This window comes from Equus przewalskii, chromosome 1, assembly GCF_037783145.1.
Source record: "Equus przewalskii isolate Varuska chromosome 1, EquPr2, whole genome shotgun sequence".
Taxonomy (NCBI): domain Eukaryota; kingdom Metazoa; phylum Chordata; class Mammalia; order Perissodactyla; family Equidae; genus Equus; species Equus przewalskii.
The window spans coordinates 21700946-21726986 of NC_091831.1; positions in this window are offsets into that span (position 1 = coordinate 21700946).

The following is a 26041-nucleotide window of genomic DNA, read 5'->3' on the forward strand; positions in this document are numbered from 1 at the left end:
CACAACTCACAGATAAAGGGGCTGAGGCTCAGGAAGATTTCAGTACATGCCAAGGATGCCCAGCTGGTAAGTAAAGAAAATGAACTTTGAGCCAGGTTCTACCTGGGGAACCCATAGTCCATGTTCTTTTTAACCCACAGGTGGGCGTTTTTCCTTTAGAGAAGAGTCAGCCCTCCTCTAGGGAGCTTGCTCTCCCTTTCCCACCCAGGCCTAACCCAAAGGCTGCTTCTTTGCCTGGCCTCTTGCTTTTGGAAAAGCATCCACAAGTTCTTGATCACACGCTGAGAAGATCAAAACGTTCCAGGAAGGCCCCTAGAAACCTAACAAAATAATAGAAGTCAAGATGTAAATCATTATGTAAATTACTATTATTATTTACTGAATCGTGATTTTTTTCCCCTAAAGTAATTACATGTTTACGAAGGAAATTCTTATGCTGTAATTTGGTACAAAGAAAATCCAAAGAGTGTAATCAGTGTACCAAATGCTTGACGACTCTTCAAGTGATCTAGGGACACTGCTCTAAATAATTCCCCAGATTGCGGTTGTCAAGAACACGTGCAAAACCCCCCTGATGATCTTTCCTAAACGCTCTCCTCATCAGCGAGGCTGTGGAACTCTGGCATTTGTGTGAGTCCCAGCTCGGGCTTCTTGCCGGGTAGTCTCTCAGTTAAAGATCCAGCAACAGATAAATCAAGTGTAACTTTCGTTTTTTAAAGAAGTTAGTCATTTCTATTAAGTCTGCCTAGGGTGGGAGGATGTGGATTTCAACAACATTTGACAGCTGGCCATTTTTTCCTTTGCAGATGTTTCACCTGGATTTTCGTTTTCTCTTCTGGGGCTTAGGATGTCATCGCCTGGTGGTGTGGCACCATGCTTTGGTGGAACCAAATAGAAAAGAGGTTCATTGTATTTTGTCACTGTGAGTTTCCCTCTTCAGGTGAAATTAGTCCCGCCTTCCCTAAGGAAAGGCCTCAGAAACAAAAGTCGTTTCAACATGTTTCATGAAATTAGGGTGGTGGATGATGGGGATGTTGTTTGATCTCACAATTATGAATGAGCTGTTGATTGGAGGAAATCAGATGGGTCCTCTCTTAGAAGGTCAGCCAGGCAGTGTCTCTGCAGGGACAGGCTTTCTGAGTTATTTCATGATCAGATTTGCCTTGCTGCTCCAGGCTCTGATCCAATGCTGTCACAATCCCCTGGGCTCATTGAGAAGGAGAGCTCCCCACAGAGCAGGTCTTGACTCTGGGGAAATCTTGGCTAGATTTTGGTGGCTCTACTTACATTAAGTTCAGCATCCTGGGAGAAAATAAGCAGGGCAAACAAGGGTCAGGATGGGAGCTAGCCAGCTATCCTGGACAGATACCTATTTTTAACTGTTTTAAATAACATTAAGTAATACTAATGGATTAGTAATAATGCTATATATTAGCCAGAGTTTGCGTTACATAGTCTGTGATAAGTGTGCTGTTTCTCATGTAATCCTCACAATAACCTTGTGAGGTAGATATTAATACCATCCTCATTTTCCTTTCTTTCTTTCTTTTTATTTTTTTGCATGAAGAAGCTGAGGGTTAGAATTGTTAAGTGATTTGACCAAAGCCATAGGACAAGGTGTTAAGATTTAAGCCCAAGTCTGTCTTATTCTAAGTAGACAGAGTTAGAAAACATATACACAAACCACTTACACTTATTTATGTCTCTGTCTGTCCCTCTCTCTGTTAAATATCACGACTTCATATTGATGCCACCAATTCCAACCCCCCAGCGAGGTACATCCTGCTCTTCCGTCTTTCCATGTTCATAGCTTCACCTTGTACAGCATTTGTGCAGACTACTTATGATGGTGCATACAAACCACTCAGCATGTGTGCCTCATGTGAATGGGAAAAAGATGCCCCTTCCTCAAGGTGGACAACTTAGCAAGTGGAGTGTGATGGATTCTAGCACCTCTCACTTCCTCAGCTGGGCATCCTTTTTTTTTTTTTTGATAGCTAACTGCTTTATTTATTTATTTATTTTTTTGAGGAAGATTAGCCCTGAGCTAACTGCTGCCAATCCTCCTCTTTTTGCTGAGGAAGACTGGCCCTGAGCTAACATCCATGCCCATCTTCCTCTATATGTGGGACGCCTACCACAGCATGGCTTGCCAAGCGGTTCTATGTCCGCACCCGGGATCCGAACCTGTGAACCCCGGGCTGCTGAAGCGGAACATGTGCACTTAACTGCTGCGTCACCAGGCCAGCCCCTCAGCTGGGCATCTTTGTTGCATTGCACAACCAGAATAAGATGGCATGGAGGCCCTGCGGGGTCAGCATGCAATAAGTGGTAAATTATTTACACTCAAGGTCAAGTCTTTCAGGAAACAGCCCAGATACATACAAAGAACTTATAACTAATGTAATTTTTCCTTGAAGAATATTTCGTAACTAATAGGGCAGTGGAATGAAAGAGACAATTGTCACCAAGGTTTTCTGCCTGGATGGAAAAATCAATGCCATCCAGTGCGTTGTCAATATCACCAATTACATCCTGTTGAGCATAACTGAAAGTAGGTTGACTGACCTATTACAGATTATTTTTTTAACCTGATGCCTGGCTATATGTCACCATAAACTCTAAATCAGAAGCAGATTGATATGAAAATAAAACCTATCCCTGTCTTCCAAGAGTCTGGCTAGCAGCTGAGAAGAAGCTGATCTATCCATAAGGCAGGGTACATAATTCAAAATGACATTGGAGGTAAGGAAAAAAAAAAAAGCCTTGCCTAATTTCATGTACACGGTCAGTAAAGTTTGCTGACAGATTTATGAGCTTTAACCTGCTAAACACTCCTCTGCTGAATTTTTTCACTGACTTGTCTTTGAAGAGAGAAAATGAGCTCATCTTCAGGCTCTTCGGATAATCTTTCCCCAGGACCTGATGGACTTTAAATCTGTCAGAGAGAAACCGATGAAATTTGACTCAATGCTGCAATGTCTGAGGCCCAGAGATGGAGGTTGTAAAAGGGACACAGACCTCCCCACTGGCACTTTCCATGGAGGACAGCAAGGTGATTATGATCATAACATTTGCATTAGGGATGGGTGGAGACCATGTGGGCAGCCCCCTCTCCTCTTCAAGGGGTCCACACTACACAATGTTAAAATGACACAAAACTCTACGCCACTGTGGCAACTCCTCAGCTGCACTGTGTTCTTTTTTAACCTTTGATGGAGGTAGAAATGGAGGAACTTAGAACCACGTGGTCTCTCATCTCCGGAGCTAGGTGACAGTGACACCTAAAAAGTGCCTTGTGGGATGCTGAGAGTTAAAGAATAACATCCAAGAGACAAAGCAGAGGCAACAGTGTTCCTCCCAGAGTTGGCAGCTACCATCTGAGTGCTTTCAAGAGTTTCAAAGTTTTCAGGCTGAAACAAATGACACACTATAGATATAGATAGATTTATTTTTAAGGACTTGGCTCACATTACTGCGGAGGCTGAAACTTGTAGGGCAGGCTGGAAACTCAGGCAGGGGTTGACATTGCAGTCTTGAGGCAGAATTGCCTCTCTGGGAAATCTCAGTTTTTCTTTTTAAGACCTTTAATTGATTGGAGGAGGCCCACCCACATAATTGAGGGTAGTTTCCTTTATTTAAAATCAACTGATTGTAAATGTTAACCACATCTACAAAATACCTTCAGAGCAACACCTAATAGTGTGTGATTGAATAACTGGGTACTATCGCTCAGCCAAGTTGGCACATAAAACTAACCATCACACAGGCTTGATCTAATGCCCTGTCTTGTGTAGTAAAGACTATGCAAAAATCATGCCAAATGAGTTCTCTGTGACTTATTTTCTAGTCATCTGTTCTCAAAAAACAAGTTTAGTCAGCAGATCCCTATGAAGGAAAAGAGGAATGAGCCCTGCATGAGGTAAGTCTGAAAGAGCCTAGAACAGAGTATGCATCCAGTAGGTGCTCAATAAATAGGTCTTTTATCCTTCCCTGCATAAGATCCCCTACTCCTCTACTACTGAGGATGGAAGAAAGAAAGAGGTGAATTCTATCCGAAGAAGAGCTGGGTCTGAGGATTCCCTGGGTTGATCCCTCAGCCATAGCCAGGGTTCAGGAACCATCTTATTGTCACCCTCTGCTGGCTGGTAAATTCCCACCACAGATGAGAGGCAAACATCACCCTGGGAGTGAGAGGGGATCCCAACTAATGCTTCGTCAGCATCAGCCTGTGTGCAGGCAGAGTGTGTGGCACCTCTGGTTGACCATCATAGGGAAGGCTCTCTGAGTCACCACTGTGTCCTCCATCCAGGCAGATCACAGAGGTTAGGGGTGGTTTTAGAATGAAACAGAACAGGATTTGAACTCCCTTTCTCCATTTACCAGCTGTGACACATGGGGCAAATTACTTCCATTTCTCTATTAGTGAAATGGGATCAATGTATCCATTGCGTGAGGTTGATGTAAGGACAAAATGGGACAAAATGGGAAGAACTTGATGTAGTTCCTGGAACTAAGTAAGAACATGAAAACTGTTAACTGCTATTGCTCTGACAAAATTCTACCACTTGAGAAACACTCTTTTAGCTTAAATCCTCCCTCCACATACAGACATATATTTTAGTGCCACCTGACCAGAGGTACCACATTCTGTTACCAACACCCAGTGTGGATCAATATCCCAGGTCACTTTCCTACAAGAGAGCAGTGATCTGGGGACCCAGGAGAGGCCAGAGGTGAGAGTACAGAGGAAGTAGAAGTAAACTTTGTTATATTTTGAAGAATTTCTCTAGCCTCAGAAATTCATATTTCCTAAGAGGAAAACTTGGGTGTCCTGACCAGATGCTGCTTCATTATCACCAACGTGTGGTCCAGGAGCAATGCCCACAGTCTACTGTACTGCTGTGAGGAGATAGAGGAGAAGGAGTTAGATTATAAAATGAAGAGAATTCAATCCTATTCTCAAAATGAGAACCACAAAGCTGAGACTCAGGCCATAATTCTAGAAGGGAAAAATAGACAAAGAAAAAGGAGAGGGAAGACAGAGGAGCGTGAAGGGCTGAGAATGATTCTCTGACTTTTAGCTTGACAGCATCAAGTCAATTTGAGTACACAGAGGTTTCCTAAATAAACCATATATGAAACTAAACTGTAGGTAACAGTTTTTTTTTTTTTTTAGGATCATATTTTTTTTTTATTGAGTTATTGATAGGTTACAATCTTGTGAAATTTCAGTTGTACATTAATGTTTGTCAGTCATGTTGTAGGTGCACCACTTCACCCTTTGTGCCCACCCCCACCCCACCTTTCCCCTGGTATCCACTAAACTGTTCTTGGTCCATAGTTTAAATTCCTCATATAAGTGGAGTCATACACAGATTATCTTACTCTTGCTGGCTTATTTCACTTAACATAATTCTCTCAAGGTCCATCCATGTTATTGCAAATGGAATGATTTTGTTCTGTTTTGCAGCTGAGTAGTATTCCATTGTATATATGTACCACATCTTCTTTATCCATTCGTCTGTTGATGGGCACTTAGGTTGCTTCCATGTCTTGGCTATTGTAAACAGTGCTGCAATAAACATTGGGGTGCATAGGACTTTTGGAATTGCTGACTTCAGGTTCTTTGGATAAATACCCAGTAGTGGGATGGCTGGATCGTATGGTAGTTCTATTTTTAGTTTTTTGAGGAATCTCCATACTGTTTTCCATAGTGGCTGCACCAGTTTGCATTCCCACCAGCAGTGTATGAGGGTTCCTTTTTCTCCGCAACCTCTCCAACATTTGTTGCTATTAGTTTTAGATATTTTTGTCATTCTAATGGGTGTAAGGTGATATCTTAGTGTAGTTTTGATTTGCATTTCCCTGATGATCAGCGATGATGAGCATCTTTTCATGTGACTATTGGCCATCCATATATCTTCTTTGGAGAAATGTCTGTTCATGTCTCCAGCCCATTTTTTGATTGGGTTGTTTGATGTTTTGTGATTGAGTTGTGAGAGTTCTTTATATATTAAGGATATTAAGCCTTTGTCAGATATATAACTTGCAAATATTTTTTCCCAGTTAGTGGGTTGTTTTTTTGTTTCAATCCTGTTTTCATTTGCCTTCAAGAAGCTCTTTAATCTGATGAAGTCCCATTTGTTTATCCTTTCTATTGTTTCCCTTCTCTGAGAAGGCATGGTGTCCGAAAAGATCCTTTTAATACTGATGTCAAAGAGTGTACTGCCTACGTTTTCTTCCAGAAGCCTTATGGTTTCAGGTCTCACCTTTAGGTCTTTAATCCATTTTGAGTTTATTTTGGTGAATGGTGAAAAAGAATGGTCAATTTTCATTCTTTTACATGTGGCTTTCCAGTTTTCCCAGCACCATTTGTTGAAAAGACTTTCTTTTCTCCATTGTATGCCCTCAGCACCTTTGTCAAAGATAAGCTGTCCATAGATGTGTGGTTTTATTTTTGGGCTTTCAATTTTGTTCCATTGATCTGTGCACCTGTTTTTGTACCACTACCATGCTGTTTTGATTACTGTAGCTTTGTAGGATGTTTTGAAGTCAGGGATTGTGATGCCTCCTGTTTTGTTCTTTTTTCTCAGGATTGCTTTAGCAATTCGGGGTCTTTTGTTGCCCCATATGAATTTTAGGATTCTTTGTTCTAATTCTGTAAAGAATGTCATTGGGATTCTGATTGGGATGGCGTTGAGTCTGTAGATTGCTTTAGGTAGAATAGACATTTTAACTATGTTTATTCTTCCAATCCATGTACATGGAATGTCTTTCCATCTCCTTATGTCGTCATCCAATTCTCTCAGAAAGGCCTTGTAATTTTCATTATATAGGTCGTTCACTTCCTTAGTTAAATTTACCCCAAGGTATTTTATTCTTTTTGTTGCGATTGTGAATGGTATTGTATTCTTGAGTTCTTTTTCTGTTGGTTCATTACTGGAGTATAGAAATGCTACTGATTTATGCAAATTGATTTTATACCCTGCAACTTTGCTGTAGTTGTTGATTACTTCTAAGAGTTTTCCAATGGATTCTTTGGGGTTTTCTATATATAAGATCATGTTGTCTGCAAACAGCGAGAGTTTCACTTCTTCCTTCCCTATTTGGATTCCTTTTATTCCTTTTTCTTGCCTGATTGCTCTGGCCAGGACCTCCAGTACTATGTTAAATAAGAGTGGTGATAGAGGGCATCCTTGTCTTGTTCCTGTTTTCAGGGGGATGGCGTTCAGTTTTTGCCCATTGAGTATGATGTTGGCTATGGGTTTGTCATATATGGCCTTTATTATGTTGAGGTAGTTTCCTTCTATGCCCATTTTGTTCAGAGTTTTTATCATAAATGGCTGTTGGATCTTGTCAAATGCCTTCTCTGCATCTATTGAGATGATCATGTGGTTTTTATTCCTCAGTTTGTTGATGTGGTGTATCACGTTGATTGATTTGCGGACGTTGAACCGTCCCTGTGTCCCTGGTATGAATCCCACCTGATCCTGATGTATGATTCTTTTGATGAATTGCTGAATTCTGGTTGCCAAAATTTTGTTTAGAATTTTTGCATCTATGTTCATCAGTGATATTGGCCTGTAGTTCTCTTTTTTCGTGCTGTCCTTGTCAGGTTTTGGTATCAGCGTGATGTTGGCCTCATAGAATGTGTTAGGAAGTGTTCCATCTTCCCTAATTTTTTGGAATAGCTTGAAAAGGATAGGTATTAAATCCTCACTGAAAGTTTGGTAGAATTCCCCAGGAAAGCCATCTGGTCCTGGGGTTTTATTCTTTGGGATGCTTTTGATTGCTATTTCAATCTCTTTCCTTGTGATTGGTCTGTTCAAATTGTCTGCCTCTTCTTGAGTGAGCTTTGGGAGATTGTAGGAGTCCAAGAATTTATCCATTTCCTCTAGGTTATCCATTCTGTTGGCATATAGTTTTTTGTAGTATTCTCTTATAATCTGTTGTATTTCTGCAGAGTCTGTTGTTATTTCTCCTCGCTCATTTCTGATTTTGTTTATTTGAGCTTTCTCCCTTTTTTTCTTTGTAAGTCTGGCTAGTGGTTTGTCAATTTTATTTATCTTCTCAAAAAACTAGCCCTTTGTCTCATTGATCCTTTCTACTGCCTTTTTTGTTTCAATAGTATTTATTTCTGCTCTGATTTTTATTATTTCTCTCCTTCTGCTGACTTTGGGCTTCATTTGTTCTTTTTTCTCTAGTTCAGTTAGGTGTGCTTTAAGGTTGCTTATATGGGATTTTTCTTGTTTGTTAAGATGTGCCTGTATTGCAATGAATTTTCCTCTTAATACAGCTTTTGTTGTATCCCATATGAGTTGGCATGGCATGCTATCATTTTCATTTGTTTCCAGGTATTTTTTTATTTCTTCTTTAATTTCTTCAATGATCCATTGCTTGTTCAGTAGTGTGTTGTTTAGTCTCCACATCTTTGTGCCTTTCTCAGCTTTTTTCTTGTAATTAATTTCTAGCCTTATCGCACTATGATCCGAGAAGATGCTTGTTATTATTTCAATTTTTTTAAATTTGTAGAGGCTTGCCTTGTTTCCCAACATATGGTCTATCCTAGAGAATGTTCCATGTGCACTTGAGAAGAATGTGTATTCAGCTCCTTCAGGGTGGAGTGATCTATATATGTCTATTAAGTCCAATTGTTTTAGTTTTTCATTCAGCTCCACTCTTTCCTTGTTGATTTTCTGTCTGGATGATCTGTCCATTGATGTGAGTGGGGCGTTGAGGTCCCCTACTATTATTGTGTTGTTTTTAACATCTTCCTTCAGGTTTGTTAATAGTTGCTTTATGAATCTTGGTGCTCCTGTGTTGGGTGCATAGATATCTATAAGCGTTATTTCTTCTTGATGAAGTGTCCCTTTGATCATTATATATTGTCCCTCTGTGTCTCTCTTTATCTGTCTTATTTTGAAATCCACTTGGTCTGATATGAGAATTGCAACACCTGCCTTTATTTCCTTGCTATTTGCTTGAAGTATTGTCCTCCACCCCTTCACCCTGAGTCTGTGTTTGTCCTTGGGGCTGAGGTGTGTTTCCTGGAGGCAACAAATTGTTGGATCTTGTTCTTTAATCCATTTTGCCACTCTGTGTCTTTTATTTGGAGAGTTCAATCCGTTCACATTGAGAGTGATTATTGATGCATGTGGACTTAATGCTGTCAATCTGTTGCTCATTATCTTGTTTTCCTGTGTTTCTTTTCCTGTGTGCTTTAGACTACCCATTTAATACTGCAATTTCTTATGCTGGGTTTCTTAGATTTTTCCTTATCTATGATTTGTGACTCTGTTCTGTACTTTATTTTAGTGTCTACCTTGAAGTTTGTATTTAGAATCTCGTGTATAATATAGTCTATTCTCTGGTGGTCTCTTACTTACTTGGCCAATACTGATTTAGACCCTTTGCTCTTCCCCTCCTAAATAATTATTTTCATTTTTTATTCCAACTCGTCTTATTAATTTGTAGTTAGAGTGCTAAGATCGTCCTTGTTTTGGTAGTTTCCTTATTTTTACCCTAATGCTATAGTTGAATATTTGCTATCCTGTTCTGGTTCTATCCATCGGTCTCCCTAGTCTGTGGCTTGTGTCCCGTTTCTCCCTTTTTCCTTTTTTCAAGTATGAGAGCCTTCTTGAGGATTTCTTGTAATGGAGGGCTTTTAGTTACAAATTCCCTTAACTTTTGTTTGTCTGGAAAAGATTTAATTTCTCCCTCATATCTGAAGGAAATTCTTGCTGGATAGAGTATTCTTGGCTGAAGGTTTTTATCCTTTAAAGCTTTGAATATATCACTCCATTCTCTCCTAGCTTGTAGGGTTTCTGTAGAGAAATCCGCTGATAGTCTGATAGGGGCTCCTTTATAGGTTATTCTCTTTTTTTCCCTTACTTCCCTGAGTATTCTTTCCTTATCATTCCTATTTGCCAACTTTACTATTATGTGCTGTGCGGTGGGTCTTTTTACATTGACAAATCTAGGAGATCTAAAACCCTCTTTACACACATTTCTCCGTTGATCCCTAGATTTGGGAAATTCTCTTCAATAATTTCATTAAGCACACTTTCTGCTCCATTTTCCTTTTCCATATTCTCAGGAATTCCTATGATCCTTATGTTCTTACTCCTCATTGAATCCATTATCTCTTGGAGATTTTCCTCATTTTTTTAAATTCTTAGTTCTCTTTCTTCCTCTGTCTGGCGCCATTCAGCCTGTCTGTCCTCGATTATGCTGATTTGCTCCTCTAGGTTGTCTACACGGGCATTCACGGAATCCGTATTCTGTTTTATCTGGTCCATTGTGTTTTTCATCTCAAGTAATTCTGTTTGATTCTTCTTTATGATTTCAATCTCTTTTGTGAAGTAACTCCAGAACTCGGCTTGTTTCTCTATCTTTCTCTCTACGTCATTGAGTTTTTTGATTATAGCTGCTCTGAATTCATTATCACTTAGTTTACCTAATTCCAAGTCCTCAGGACTTAATTCTGTGTTTTTATTGTTTTCCTTCTGGTCTGGGGCTTTTATAAATTGCTGGATGGTAGAGGAGCGGTTTTTTCGCATGGTGGTAGAATTCAGTTGCAGTTACAGCCCGTTGCCACTAGATGGGGGTTGAGAGCCGCGTGTTATGAGCTCTCCGCCTTGGGGCAAGATGGCTGCGCCCACTGGCTTTGCTGTGGGGGAGGGGCTGTTACTCACACGCGCTGGTCTGGGTTCAGATCAGTTCTGTTCTCTGGTCTCCCAAGGCCCTTGATTTATAGGGTCCCCGCGGACGGAAGCTTTCCCCCCATCAGCGGGTCTCCACTGAATCAGCGGCAGGAGTCCTGGATGATCCCCTGGTCGCACGGCCCCTCCCCCGCTCCTTCCCGACCCACGCCGGAGCGATCGCAGACTCTAGGGGAGGGAGCGATGTTCTCTCCTACCGTTCCAGCGCCTCCAAAGGGGTAAAGCTAGGTTTATGATCTCCGCCTTCTTGGTATTGTAGGTCTCTAATGAGCTGGCATTATGTTTATTCTCTGAAATTCAGTTCTTCCAATCCTTTGTTGTATTTTGGAGGGGAGAGAATCCCGGGTCAGCTCACCCCGCCATTTTGCTCCACCTGTAGGTAAACAACCAGCACAAAATTCCCTCAGCTCACAAGCCTCAAGAGATCTGGAGCAAATGAGGGTTGTATATTATTTGCAAGTGCCTGGGGTAAAGCCAGGTGACCTGGGTGTGAATATTATTAGGTGGAGCACTGGCTGACCTGGGCCTCAGCTCCTGTGTCTGTAAAAAGGGAATGATATCAATATAATGGTAATAATAGTAACAGCTACCTCACAGGGTTCTTGTGAGGAGTAAATGTGAATGTGTAAGTGAAGGACTTAGCTAAGTCCTTGACATCTAAGTACTCAGTAAATTCTTCTTTGATAATCATAATCACCATCTAACTCATAAAACAGGAACTAGCAGTTTCAGAAATGGACTTACGATGGAGAATGGTGGGAAAAAATATCATCTACAGAAAATCAGAATTGACTCTGCATCATCCCAGATCAACCTGCAGTCAGGAGTCGGTCAGTTAAAGCTCAGATATCTTAAGACTCAACCTATTTAAAGGTATTGAGCGACTATGGAAGTAGAACCAACAAAAGAATTTGCAGCTAAAAACAGAGAAACTGTGCCAAGTAGATCTTTCAACGAACCAACCAACATCAAGGCATCAATTAAGGCTCCACTACCAGAAGACAACTGGTTCTAGGGCTCATGACCCCAAACAGCCTGCAGAAGGCTTTGCTGGTCAAGGAGACTTGGGTTTATGGTCCTCAGCTGAGGAGGGAAGTGCTCTATGAATAAATGAAGCCCCAGACCACATGGGGCAGGCAGTGGCAGGCTTCCGTGAGCATTAATTTACTTAGTATCACAAATGTTTAAACGCTGCAAATGCATACAAGCATGACAAATGGGAGAGCACAAAATGACCATTAGGATTATAATATACATGCGAGAAAGCCATCGAACACTCTCTGCAAATAAAGGGCCAAATAAGTACTAAATAATTCCACCCCTTATTACTATTAATAATGTGTCATCTGGACAAAGCAGTTCCTTAAGTACTTTATGTTCTCTGCTGGAATCTTCATTAATTCTATTTATGTAGTTAATGAAGAAGCCCTGAGTCCAAATTAGGTTCCTAAGAAGATGTATTAGAATTATAGGCAAAGGGAGATCTTTTATCCTTTTTTTTTTCCTATATAGATATAATGTTACTTTTCCATTGAACATTCTTTGCCCCTGAACTCTACATTGAATACTGAATAATCCCGGGAAAGAAGTGGCTATCATAGCTCCTAACGGTTTTGAGTTGGAAGACCCATGCATTGCTAGGACCTCAGAATAACCCTGGTCCATTAATGAGCCTCCTCCACATCATTCACATTCTACTTGGCCCAAGCAATCAGGTTTCTCTGGGTCGGTGAAATAGGACAGAGAGGGAGAATGCCCAGTGATGCGCCCCTCTCAAACTCTGCAAGACAATTAGCTCATGACCCTCTTTCAAAATGGGGAGCAGTAGAGCAAGGTGGCTGAGAGCACAGGCTCTAGAGTCACACTGATCTGCTCCACATCCCAAATCACCGTTATCCGAATCATCATTGGCTAAATTGTTCAACATCTTTCAGGCCAAGTTGTCTCATCTTTAAAGGAAAGATTAAGCTTTTAAAATGAGTATAGTAAAGTAAATGCTTTTAGGTTTATTAGGAGATTTCTTTATTTGTATTAGAAAAGGAAAGAAGGCAGGAAGGAAACAGGGAAGAAAGGAAAGAATGAAGGGAGACAAGCAGGCAGGCAAAGAGAGGAGACTCCCTGAAGAGTCACAGCTGTACTCAGGAGGGCTGTGAGAGGACAGGCTGGAGGAGCCCTGCCCAGAGCCCAGGGGTCTCTCCTGGAGTCTGTCCTTGTTCTCTGTCAGTGAAAACTTCAGGAGCAGCAAAGCTGTGAACCCCGATGTTGCAGCAGCCTCCCTCCAGGAGCCAGACCCAGGGAGCCCTGAGAGTAGCAGTGAGTTTTGCTTTTTGTTGAGGGTTGTGGGGTATGTGGCATGAGTGTGTATAAAGAACACAAAGAGAGGGCGATGCTGAGTCTGTCTTGTGGCTGTGCTCCGAGTAGGAAATCTCTTAGCTGAATCAATTTGTCCTTGCTTTGCAATTACAAGCTTAATTAGAGGAGGAAGTTACAGCAAAGAAGACTAATGCAGCTTAAATGACTGTCAGCCACTCTGGCTACATATTTAAGCAAATATATAGTTCAAACTGGGAACATATTCAGAAATACATCAAGGAAACATCACCACTTGGTTTTAGGTAGATTATTCTAGGAAAATGAAAGAAGTTTGCGTGGAACTCTTGGAGGAGATCCCACATCTCTTTACTGCAACTGACCTAAGCAAGCTGAAACAGGTTATTCAATACGTTTTCTATCAAAGGCTTCCAGATTATTCTATATCAGAGGTTTCACAGCCAGGAGGTGAAGGTCATCATACAGCAACAACAACACATTTATTGAGTCTTTTCTATGTGCAGGTACAGGGCTAATGCTTTAAATATATTCTCTCTTTTATTTTGTAAAACAACCTCATTTTTTAGGTGAGGGAACTTGCTCAATATGTCAAGTAAGCTTTTTTAAGGCCATGCTGATAAGTGCCAAACTCAGACTTGAATCTACATTTATCCTATCCTAAATCCTGTATTTTTTATTCACTATGGTCTACTTTCTTTCACAAGCAAGAACACACACACACACGCACACACTCCTCCACTGTGAGAAAGTTGAGAGGAAAAAAGAGATATTGGTGATATCTATAAGGGATGAAGAAGGAGGCAACTCCTGAATTGCTGATAGTGACACTAATGATGATTGTCACCCTTTAGTTAGGCAAGATTTGACGTAACATGGAAGATTTGTTAGAAAGTGAGAGCTCTTTGCTCTGCAGGCAGGTGCCCACTTTGCTCTGGGAACTGGCCAGTGCTGGATTGTCTGCTCCTTTCCACCGGGAGGGTCGGACAGGCCATCATGGTGATGGTATCTCAGTGACTGAGCACATCCCAGCTCGTGCTCCCAAAGGCTCCCTGGAGGCACAAGTTCTGTTGCGGGAGAACAAGCAGCTTTGCCCAATAGCAAAGATCACGCATTCAGTTCTGCCGAGGGGATTTGAGGCGACCCTTTTACGTACTACAGAAGCTCCTGGTCCCCAGGCTCCTCCTTTAGGAGTCTCTGTTTTAAGCTGTGAAACAGAGTCCAGCCTCACGAACAATGAAAGCTCCTGCTGAATGCATTCTATCCCCTGGCATTTGATAAAATACTTCATATGTTGACTCTCTAATGCCCTCACATATTTAAAATATAATTGAGGATTAGAATGAAAAGATTCATTCTCACTCCTGTCTCTCCTCCATTAATTTTACACTTTCCTCTCTTAGATAACTACTTTTCAGTGGCTTTTTTTTTTTTTTAATGTATCCCTCTGGGTTTTTAAAAATGCAAACAAAACATGCATGGATATAGTTCTTTTTTCCTTGTTTATACGGAAAACAGCAGACTATTCTGCACCATTCCCCCCGCACCCCCAATTAGCAGCCTATCTTTTTTTTTAAGAACATGAAAAGATTTCTAATTATTTTTATAGGTGCATAATGACTCAATGTGTGGATATACAATAATTGATTCCATCAATTTCCTCTTGGACACTCGGGTTGTTTCCAGTCTTCTGTTGTCTCAAAGGATGCTGCAGGGAACGCTCTGTGCATGCGCCATTTTATATCTGTACTCCTGGAGGTAAAATTTCCTGAGGTTGGTTGCTGTGTCGAGGGTAAGTGCACTTGTCATTGTGAAAAATATTGGCATGCAATGGATGTTCTGAAAATCAGAGACAAAATTTTAAAACTCATCTTTGAGAGGAGACTTGAACTGCATTGGTCACGTGTGATTTCTTCATTCTTTAGGGGAGGAATCTCCTCATTTGAAGATCCTTTTCAAGCCATGGGTATAGAGCCATCCCATTTCTTAGAAATTAAGAAATCACGTGACTAGACTAATCCTTCTAGAACCTGGATCTGCCCATCACACTTCCCTGTCAGACCTCTTCAAGGGGTTCCTCGGTGGACACTGTTTGGAAGGCAAGGCCTTTCACTATCAGACTGATGGGTAAGTCCGTGGTTCCCTGCCCCTCCACAAACAGGCCTGGGCTCTCCAGGTGCAAGTCCTCTCTCTGTCGTCTTCATTCTTGCACAGCACTTTACTTATCCTCCTCACTCATGTTGTGCTGTGTTCTGGGTACACGCCTTCTTTCTCCTTTCAGGCTACAAGATCTTCTGGTGCAGGAGTTTATCTGCCTTCTCTAGGTAACCTCTTCACACCAACAGGTTGTGACAACCTTGCACACCGTCAGTGCTCAGTGAATATTTGTGGTGATGCTCAGAAATGCTCTCTGCAGCTCTGAGCTGTGGCTCCCCATTCTTCTCCCTGAGTGACTGCAGCAGCAACTTCCCTCCGTGGTAACTTCTTGTGATTATTTCTGTGGCATCCCAAGTATTTGTCACCTTCTCAGAAAGCTTCAAACAGCCACTCTGAACCTGGGCAGCTCCATTCTAATTCCATCTGGAAAACAGCTCACAGTGGGCCCTAGTGAGGCCCCACTGGCAATGGACATTGTGCTGCAATAGTCTTCAAAAACTGAGTCAAAGCCCCTTGCAACCTGCCCTCTTAGCTCCTTTCTTTTTAGACTTAAGAAGGATAAAGGGACTTGTCCCCATAGGGTGGGCTCTCATACCAACAAAAGGCTTTTCCTCTTCCTCTTTTCTGTTTTCAAACTCAGATGAAGGACTTAGTGACAGTCTTAAATTCAGCTTCAAGTTCCTATGTGCACAGAAGGACCTGGAAATCAAGTCTCGGAAGCCACTCTGTTGAGCCCGAAGTTTACTTTGTCAGAAATGCACACTAAATTCTAACAATGATTCCGCAGCTATGCAAAGAGGGGGCCATCCAATCCATTTGCTCCTACATCAATGTCCTCAAGATGTGGCCCAAGCTTCATCAAATCAGGATCATCTGGGTAATTTTGATGCAGATACAATTTTGAGAAACTTTGATCTGATTATTGGAGGTGATTGATGAAAAACCCAGGGAAGAGAGAGGGACTAGGATTCTTGATGTGCAAATCCCCGCCTCCTGGACAGCTACGCTGGATTGTTCTCATGGGAGTTACATTAGTATTTTGGGCTGGAGAAACCGAACGCAGTGAATCTCCTCAATTCACAAACTATGTAAACCATGGCTTGCCGGGGTCCAGCCTCGGCAGAGTCCAGGTTCCCGCGGGAGAGACGGCGTCGGCGAAAGTGTAAGTGCTAGACGTGAGACTCGAAGCAGTTGCAAGCAAGCCCAATTTATTTCGGGGACAGGGTACACTTATATAGGAAAAAATCACACGAGGTGGTCTAACTATTGTCGTCATGGGAACAATAGGTGAGGGGCAGTGCGTGACTAAAGGTAATAATCAAAGGTGGTTATCTACATACCAGATGCGCAGCATACATATCGATTGTTTAGGAAGAGGTTTCAGAGTCTTCAAAGAAGTTAGGCGGACAGCGAGTATATAATTAACGGAATATAGACCCCCTCATCCTTGGGGGCTGCTGTTTGTTCTTTGAGATATGTTTATTGCTAGTTCTGCCTGTTTTTTTTTTTTTTTAAGATTTTATTTTTTCCTTTTTCTCCCCAAAGCACCCCCCCCCCCGGTACATAGTTGTGTATTCTTTGTTGTGGGTTCTTCTAGTTGTGGCATGTGGGACGCTGCCTCAGCGTGGTCTGATGAGCAGTGCCATGTCCGCGCCCAGGATTCGAACCAACGAAACACTGGGCCGCCTGCAGCGGAGCGCGAGAACTTAACCACTCGGCCACGGGGCCAGCCCCTAGTTCTGCCTGTTTTTACAAGGCTTCCAGGACAGAGGGAAGACGTTAATCAGTAATAGGCTTTAGAAAGGAGGACTAAGGATCTGCTTAAAGAATTATGTTCCCTGGAGAAGTGCCTTGCATGATTCTCCTTCCATTGCCAGACCTTGTCACAATACAATGGCAGCTAGATTGGGGGAATGCTTCCCACATGGCTGCTTAATCTGGGGTCTGCAGATGTATTAAAACATGGCTGTTAAAACTTCAGTTGTCTTGTATAGTGGGGTACCAGTCAGGACTCTTACTGTTGGAAGTACCAGAAATCCCAACTAAATCTGATTTAGGCAAAAAAAAAAAAAAGATATTCTTTTACTTCCATAAATAAAATTTTCAAGATCTAGGCGCAGCTGCATGAAGAGGCTCTGTGGCTTTGCTTTCCTCTGCATCCGCTCCAGGCTCAGGCAGGCTCTGTCCTTTCACGGTCTTGCAGCTCCAGTCTTAGAATCTCCCCACTTCGCATCCAGCAGAAGGAGCGGATTCCCCCTTCGCAGCAGCTTCAGATGGGCCAACCGGGTTCGAGTTCACTCATGAACTGAACACTCCACCCAGGCAGCGTTTATGCTCTCCCTAAGCACACACACACACTCTCACACACACAGAGGAACTGAGAACAAGGGAGAAATAGATTTTGAACAGGAAATTCTTGTTACCATTACCAGAAATGGAAATAGATATTATGCAGGCAAAACAATAAATTTCACTATTGTTCATACATTAAAAAAACCACACACACAACAAAGAAAGTGATTAATAATCAATGGAAGGCAATGGTGCCTTATATGCCTTAAAAGTCATTGTAATTTCATAAGGATCCTGAATTTGGAGTCAAAGGCCCAGATTCTTGCTCCCACATCTGCCTAAGTGTCTCTCAGGCCATTCCATTCTCTTGCTTAGAAAGCAGAAGCAATGCCTGCCCTGAACAGCACCCCATTTCAAAGCAGACTCGTCATTTGTAATTACTCATTCAGTGCCTGGCTTCCATTAGAGTGTGAAACCCATGAGAGCTGAGCCAGTGGTTCTCTCATTCAATGCTGTATTCCCAGCCCCTCACAGAACTTGGCATACAGTGATGCTCAATAAATATTTGAAATATAAATTAAATGAGTCAATGCACAGTACAAATAGAAATGGAGGAAAAGTGGATAAACCAGAATGTTATTGGTCTTGATCTGTGAGTTCATATTAATGGAAAATCAGAGTGTATGCAGAAGAGAATGTCAGAAAACTGGAATTCTAACCCAGCTCTGCTGTTAATTCTGGCTGTAAACTTAGAGGATCACAAACTCTCTGAACCTCCATTTTTTCCTCTGTAAAAAAGTGGGAGCTAACGTGGATGATTCCTAAAATTCCTTCACCAAATTCTGTCAGTTAAGATATGTGGCAAACTAGAGCATTATCCTAAAATATAATCAATTTGTATATTAAAATCTAATCTAAAATTATTGCTGTAGACTAGAACCAGTCCATGGGTGTGAATCCTGACCATGGAGACCACCAATTTCATCCTTCCTTCCTTCCTTTTCTTTCCATTCTTCCATGCATTCAAATAATTATTAAACACTTTCTCTGTACGTTCTGGCTCTTTGGATGATTAAAAACTAATCATATCAATCTTCATCCTTTCCTAGACGAGGCACCCCCACTCAGGTCCTGTAGGTTCTGTCTTTGATGACAAAGTCCAGTCAACAAGGATCTACCATGTGTAATTCCATGAGGTGCTTAAGAGACCTTGATGCGTTATGGATTTGACAGAGGCTAATCTTCCTTGAAGTATAATCTTCTGAGAATAGCACTTTGGTCTCAAAAAGCTAGCCAAGACCACCCTGGAGAGGGGCTTCCTATGCTATCCTCTTCTACTTTGTGGCTTCCTTCTTCCAAAATGGATAAATTAGGCGTCATTTAATTTCCCAATAGATTCCCTTGTCCTCAGCCATAAATGGATGCCATCCTTGCCAAATCAACTTCCCTGATGATACTTTGGGAAGGAAATAGCAAATCTTCAGACGATCTGCTTTATATCTCCCTTTTTCTTTAGATGTGCGGGTACTGCAGCTTTCACATGCTTGTTTGTTAGTTCAATCCATTAAAAGAGCAATGATCCAATATGAATACCCCAGGCAGAAACATGGCAAGAGCAAGGCAATAGATGACTGCTGGCACTCATTTGTAATATAATAAATAGTATTCCAGCATGCTCTATGTTTTTGACCGCAAGCAAAAGGAAGTTGATGACTTTAATAGAGTTTTATTCATAAACCTTTTCCTTTCTGCTTCAAAATTGCTGATATCTATATATATTTTAAATCTCTGGCTCTCTTAGAAATCCATAGATAGCTATTTTAATTTTTTGGGTTTTTTTTGCTTGCTATGATGACACCAGCAAATTCCACATTTTGTGGAGGGGGCTTAGGCTCAGTTCCATTAGCCAGCCGTGTCCTCCCTCCACCCCCCCACTCATGCTTTTTACGTGTCTGATTTTCACAAAGCAGGGCTTGGAGCACGTCCCCTGATCGTCACTAGAGTTAGTGTTCCCCCACCGCCTGCAAACTCAACAGCCCAGTGAGCTGGCCCCAGCTTCCCTTTCCATTTTCCTCTCCCTCTTCCTCCCCCACAGGATCTCTACTCTCCAATCAAACTGGACTACTCCCTGCTGGAGAACGTTCCTCCCACCTTTGGAAAGATTTTTCACTGGATTCCCTTAGAAACCATCTCAAATACCACATTCTCCTTGACTTGCTTCCTGTCTAACTCCCTCCCAAACACATGTGAATGTTTCTTCCTTTAACCTCTTACACGCTTCGTAAATTTTGGAGACATCATCTCTCTACTTTTTATTGTAGTTATTGGTCTACTTATTGTAGCCTTGTGCTAGACTGCAAGTGCCTTGAAAGAAAGGGGCTCTGTCTCAAATGTCTTTATATGTCTTGTAGTGTCAAGAAGGCAGAGCACCTTATACACACACATGCACACACACACACACACATACAGAAATATATTTAAAAATAGCAGCAAAAAGCTGCATTTCACTATGGATGCAATCACACATGAAAATTCAACATAAGTTTCTGTGGCCATTGAAAACAAATGATGAAAGAAACCCAAACTGACACATCTAGGCTATTTTATGCAAATATTCAGAAGCAAAGCTTCAGAAATTCTACCCACTTGAATCTAGAGTCTCTCAGAATTTGGAGTGAATGACAAATCACGAAAGTACATCACAATTCTGGGGAGAAAGAGTCTACGAAAACAGGTAACATTCATAATCACTTGGCAAAGAGTAAACAACTGTAGAGCAGATTATTTTTAAAAAAGTGAATTTAGATTAGAACTACTGGGTTTCTATCTGGAGGAAAATAAAATTGGGTTCATTCCTCATGGCAGAGTATATTCTAAATGGGTCAAAGATTTAAATGTTAAAAAAAAAAAGTAACAAAGCCATGAGATTACTAAAAGAAACCATGGGAGAACACACATATACATATGTATATATATATATATATATATTTTCTTCTGTGTATACACACAAACACATGTAAAATCTTTTTTATAAGTGAAACAGGCCTTCTAAGTATCAATTTTATTTTGTGTATAATCAAAATCAAAGGATAAATGACAAACTACAAAATAAATTGCAACTCATATCAGAAAGGGCTAATTTTTCTAACATATAAAGAACCCTACAAATCAATAAAAATAATACCAACAATCTAGTAAAAATTTGGGGAAAGGTCTGAAAACAGTTAACAGAAAATGAATACAAATAGCCTTTATATATATCAAAAGATGCCCAGTCTCGCATATAAGAAGAAAATGCAATTTAAAATGATACTCAGTACTATTTTTCATATATCAATTTGGCAAAATATAAAAAAGTCATACAAACAGTTTGATCATGGTCTGGTGAAACAAGCAATCTTACATATTACAGGTAGAAGTTTTTAAAGGAGAAAAACTTGTAATACTAATCAAAAATTTATATGCATTTACCTTTTTGATGCGGGGTCGGCGAGCCGAGGAGTCAAAAGAAAGGTTTCTTGGACTCTCAAGATCTGGCAGTAGTGCTCTTTTATTTAGAGAATAGAATAGCATGGGGACAGGGCCCATGGGCAGTCAGAGCTTCTGCTGCCGCTGCTTCTGCTGCCCCCGCTGGCATGGGGACACAGCCCATGGGCAGGCAGAGCCACTGCTGCTGCCCCCACTGGCATGGGGACAGGACCCATGGGCAGGCAGAGCTGGTGCGTGGGGACAGGACCCATGGGCAGTCAGAGCTCCTGCTGCTGCCCCGAGTTGAGGGTTAGGGCTAAATTTAAGGCATAGGTATGTGAGTCATCTCTTTACGAAGACAAAGGAAAGAATTTGAAAAAAAGTTAAAATGGTATCAGTGCAGGTGGGGTCTGGTAGTTGGGTGATCGCATGACTTTTAGACAAGAATCAAATCGGATTAAGTAAAGGTCAGAAGCCACCACCCTAAATCAGTTACATGAGATTGCCAGACAGCAGCCAACTTAGGTTCTTGCCTTCCCCATTAAGAGTTTCTAGGGATAAGGTCATCTCTCTTCTTCTTCCTGGTACAGAGAGGGAGGCACCTTTTACAGATAGAGATTTACCTTACAAATGTAAATGTGTCCCAACAAGGGCAAGTTCCATTCCTCAGAGCCTCCTTCCCTGTCCCAGTTTATCAAAAGCAACCAGCCCAAAACAATCCCCATGCCAAAGAGACATATCTTGGGGTGGCCAATTTCAGGTCCCTGAAAGGTCATCCCCCCTTCCTTCACAAATGCAAATATCTCTCAAAGAGCAAGCAAATTCCAATCCTAGGAGCTTGCTTCTCATCTGCAGTTTTTTAAAATTAACCAGCCTGAAAATCCTCATCATTTTGACCTAGTAATTTCATTTCTAGAACTTCAGCTTACAAATACTTTCCCACATGTGTGAAATGAAATAAGTACATGACTTCATCTTGTAGCACCATTTGTAACAATAAATTATGGAACCAAACCAAATGTCTACCAGTAGGGGATTGGTTAAATCATGGTATGTTCCTCAATAGAGTACATGTAATTCCAAAAAAGAGTGAAGAAACTCTCCATGACCTGATATGGAATGTTCTGTAAGGTGTAGAGAATGACCTCCAAGACATACCGTTAACTGAATAATGTAAGATACAAACCAAGCCTTATTTGTTTAAAAATGAATAAAAGGATATATGCATTTACAATTTTTTTTGATTTTTCATAAAGATAATTTTATGAGGAAACAAAAGAAAATGATAAAGTTGTTTGCCTCTGGGGAGGAGATACGGTGCCTGAGTTACTGGGATTAGCAGGGAGATTTTTACCAAACTGTATACCTTTGCATACCTTTTGAAGTTTGCACTGTGTGATTGAAATACTATTTTTTAAAAATAAATATAATTATGATTAAATAAATCCTTCGCTTGCATCCCTCTTTTAGAACAATGCTTCTCTAAGTGGGGCCTACAGTGATGACAAATAGAAATGGCAAGCAATAGGAGATATTGGAGTATGTGAGGAAGCCATTTGCTGTAAACCTAATTCGTCCTGATTTTGTGTTTTCCAAAAGGGCCTGACTGTGGCCGTTGAGCAGGCATTGCATATCTGCTTTAAAACATTTACTACAGTAAGAACAAATGGCCTTAAGATAAAGGTGCAACTTCCCCCCACATTGGCATTTCCTTAAGGATAAGCATCTTTCCTTAGGCTAGGAACTGATTGCTGTGCTCACCTTTGACCACCAAGCTCACCTGTGACCACCCAGCTGCTCTGTGCCGACAGAGCAGTCTTGCGACTATTGTAAAAGGGACGTTTCAATCATATGTGAAACATCCTGTTTCGGGGTATATAACCACTCTGTGTACTTCACTTCTTTGGTGCCCTTTCTTCCTTCAGGAAGAAAGGCCCCAGGCCATGGTCCTCAGATTTTAGCTCAGAATAAACTCTCCCAAATTTTCATTTATAGATTGGTTATGGATTATTTTCATCGACAGTGATGTCTCAGATGAGTCAGTCAAAATACAAGAGCAAAAGAATACTGCTGATATTTCCAGCCAGCCCAGGAAGGAGAGAGTAGGATTCACTCTCGGGAACTAGAAGAGTTCACTTCTGGAAACTTCTTCACTGCAACTCAGAGACTTGAAGCCAGCTGGGATGTAATGCCTTCCCAGAAAGCATCCCTAAAGGAGCTCACCTCTCCTAATTGCCCTGCATTCCCAGGTCCTTCCAACCCGTGCTCCCACCTCAGCCACAGATAGTCAGTGTTTGGCTTAATCAACAAGTGAGCCATTTTTTCTGTTTCTGTCATGAATGGAGTGATGGGTGAAATTGAGTTCTTATATTTGACGTCTTGGAAAGGTTGAGAAACCAGCATTCTTGCTTTTGGACTAGGTGTGAATTTGGAGAAATGCCCTTCAATGGTTCTTCCTGTTCTTAGAGAATCTTCCTTTACACCCCCAGCAGCCTGGATTTGCTATCGTGGAGGGTCGGATGTGAACATGCACAAATCAGTAGGTCCCCAGGTAAACAGAGAAGATCAGCAGGAAGCCTGAAGAAAAAAAGAAAAAATTCAGCATCAACCACCAGGGCTAATTACATGGTCTCCACAATCCTTCTCCTTAAACCCATAGCAGGGTTCTAAAAAGGAGGAGCTACAACAATGACCATTAACATACAATTTTAAAGATACATTTTTTTAAGAACTGGAAGGAAGCTCATCTTTGGAATTCACCTGAATAAGCTGAATTACGCATTGGGAGCCATGAAAGAACGAATCAGGAAGTACATAAGTGTGTTTAGACACATTCCTGTTGATACACTTTCATAAGTTGTTTTGATTTAAATTGAGATCATGTTTTGACTCCAATTACAGCCTTGATCTTTGGCGATGTAGAATGAACAGAAATGGAGGGATGTGGAGAATAAAAAAAAGTGAAAGTAAATGTTTTATGGCAAGGCCTTAAAAAATACAAATAAAACATCATCCGTCTTAATTGTGTCAGTAAACTGACAAAATTCAGATCTCTCTAAAAGCTGCCAGGATGGTCCCTGCCTGTTCTCCTGCTGGGAGATGTTTTCAGACTCATTAACGTTCCTTTACCAGGATGGAACTGCTTCCTTGCAGGTATGGAGGCCCTTGAAATTGTAAAGGACGTGGTACAGACATGATACTGTCTTGGCGACTAAGTACATGGCTTCAGAGTCTGTTCTAAATCCTCCTGACTGAATGTGAAGCAGAGAACTGCTTGAAAGGAATGATTTTACTCCCACCCTGACATTTTCAGGGGAGCTGCCGCTATTTTGTCTCATTTAATCACAGCCAACTCGCTAGAGACCTATAGAGACTCTATCATATACAGAGAGTTTAGATTTAAACCTGTATTTCAGAACATTCCAGGCATTTAGAGTGGTGACTGACCGTGGCTCATTGTAATATTCAAAGCGGATAACAAAGCACATAATAATAGAAATAATTACAGCTAACATTTGTTAAGTGTTCAATATATGCCAAGCACTGTGCACTGGGAGTTACTAAGAATATTTTGTTACATCATTCCCACTGCACTTAGAAGTAAATATTAAGTTGATCACTAACAAAATCTTTATTTTGATGAGAACTGAATCTCTCAAATCTCTAGTCCTTCTCTTAAAAAATGTCTTCATCAAAAACACTGACAAATCCTTCCGTAGGGCTACCCCCAGGCAATTGCCAGAAATAACTGACCCAAAACATTTCCTCCTTAGGCTAAAAAAGTCAAAAAGCACCACTTTGCCCCACAGGGGACCAGTCTTCATATGCCTGTCTGCCTGCCTCTTAGAGGTTTATGCGTGATGTTGGTAACAGGGTACATATCTGATCAGAGAGCTCCTAATCAGTGGAAGGAGGGTGGCGGATGAAGAAATAAAGTTTTCTGGGTTCTTAGGAATAGGTGGGTGTTGTCTGCTGAGTCCCAGGTCCTTTACCAATGGCTGACCTGTCCACAAACTGCACTACAACGACCAATAAGAGACAGATCCATGTATAAAATCCATTTCCAGGTAGGGACTCTGTATTACTTGCCAACATCACTGTGATCTTCTTTACATTCTGTATGGACTACTGCTTCTTGATATCCATAGTTGGTTAGAGGAGGATGCCAGACCTCGGAGTCGGTATCAATGGCTCCCAAGTTAGAACATCAAACTCTCCCTTCCCCCAGGTTTCCTTTAGAAACCATGTCACCCCTTTAAACTGTCACCATGGATTCCTGATACCCCAAAGAATAACTGAGAGGTTGTCTGCAGCTGCCTTTTATCTTGTAAAGGTGAGGAAAGGCTATTTGTACCGGAAACAGAGAGAAAGAAAAAGAAGGAGAGAGACAGAGAGAGGGAGATTGAGAGAAACTAGTCAATGCTGTCATTAAACTACATTCTCAGTTTTGCAGGAAAAACTGGATTGCTTTAAAGGACTTTGTAATATGTCATTACATCTTCGAGTTTTCTTTGATTACTACTATGCCTCTAATTCTACTCAACTTTTTTGAAAACAGGAGGAAAATAAAAAAGGAAAGATATAACCTTGGATGCGTTTTTGTTGGAGTACTGGTAGCTTTCAAAATTAATAAAACCGTGGCATTTCAGGTCTCATTGCTAGTGATTCCAGGGCACAGAAAAAATGGAGGGGGAGAAAAGGAAAAAACCCAGAGGTCTAGTTTTTATTGTGACAAGTTTCTTAGCCCCCAACATTGAGTGTTACAAATGCCAGTCTCCCCAGTGTTCTAACCTTCGAAAGCCTTATTAACAGCCAAACGACTATTTAACATCCTTTGTTAATTCAGTCACTACCTGGGGCTCAACTAAATGCATGCGGAGGCTCAGCCACTGATCAGCAGGAGGGGAGGAGGCTTGACTTCACACAAAGAAACTAACCAGATTGAGGTCTGGGCCCCACCGTGTCCAACCCAACACACTGCAGGCATTCTAATCCATTATGTTTGAAGATTTGGTCACTTAGGTCAAAGCGCAGGCAGTTCTTTTGTATGAAGATCTAACAAAGAAACAGCA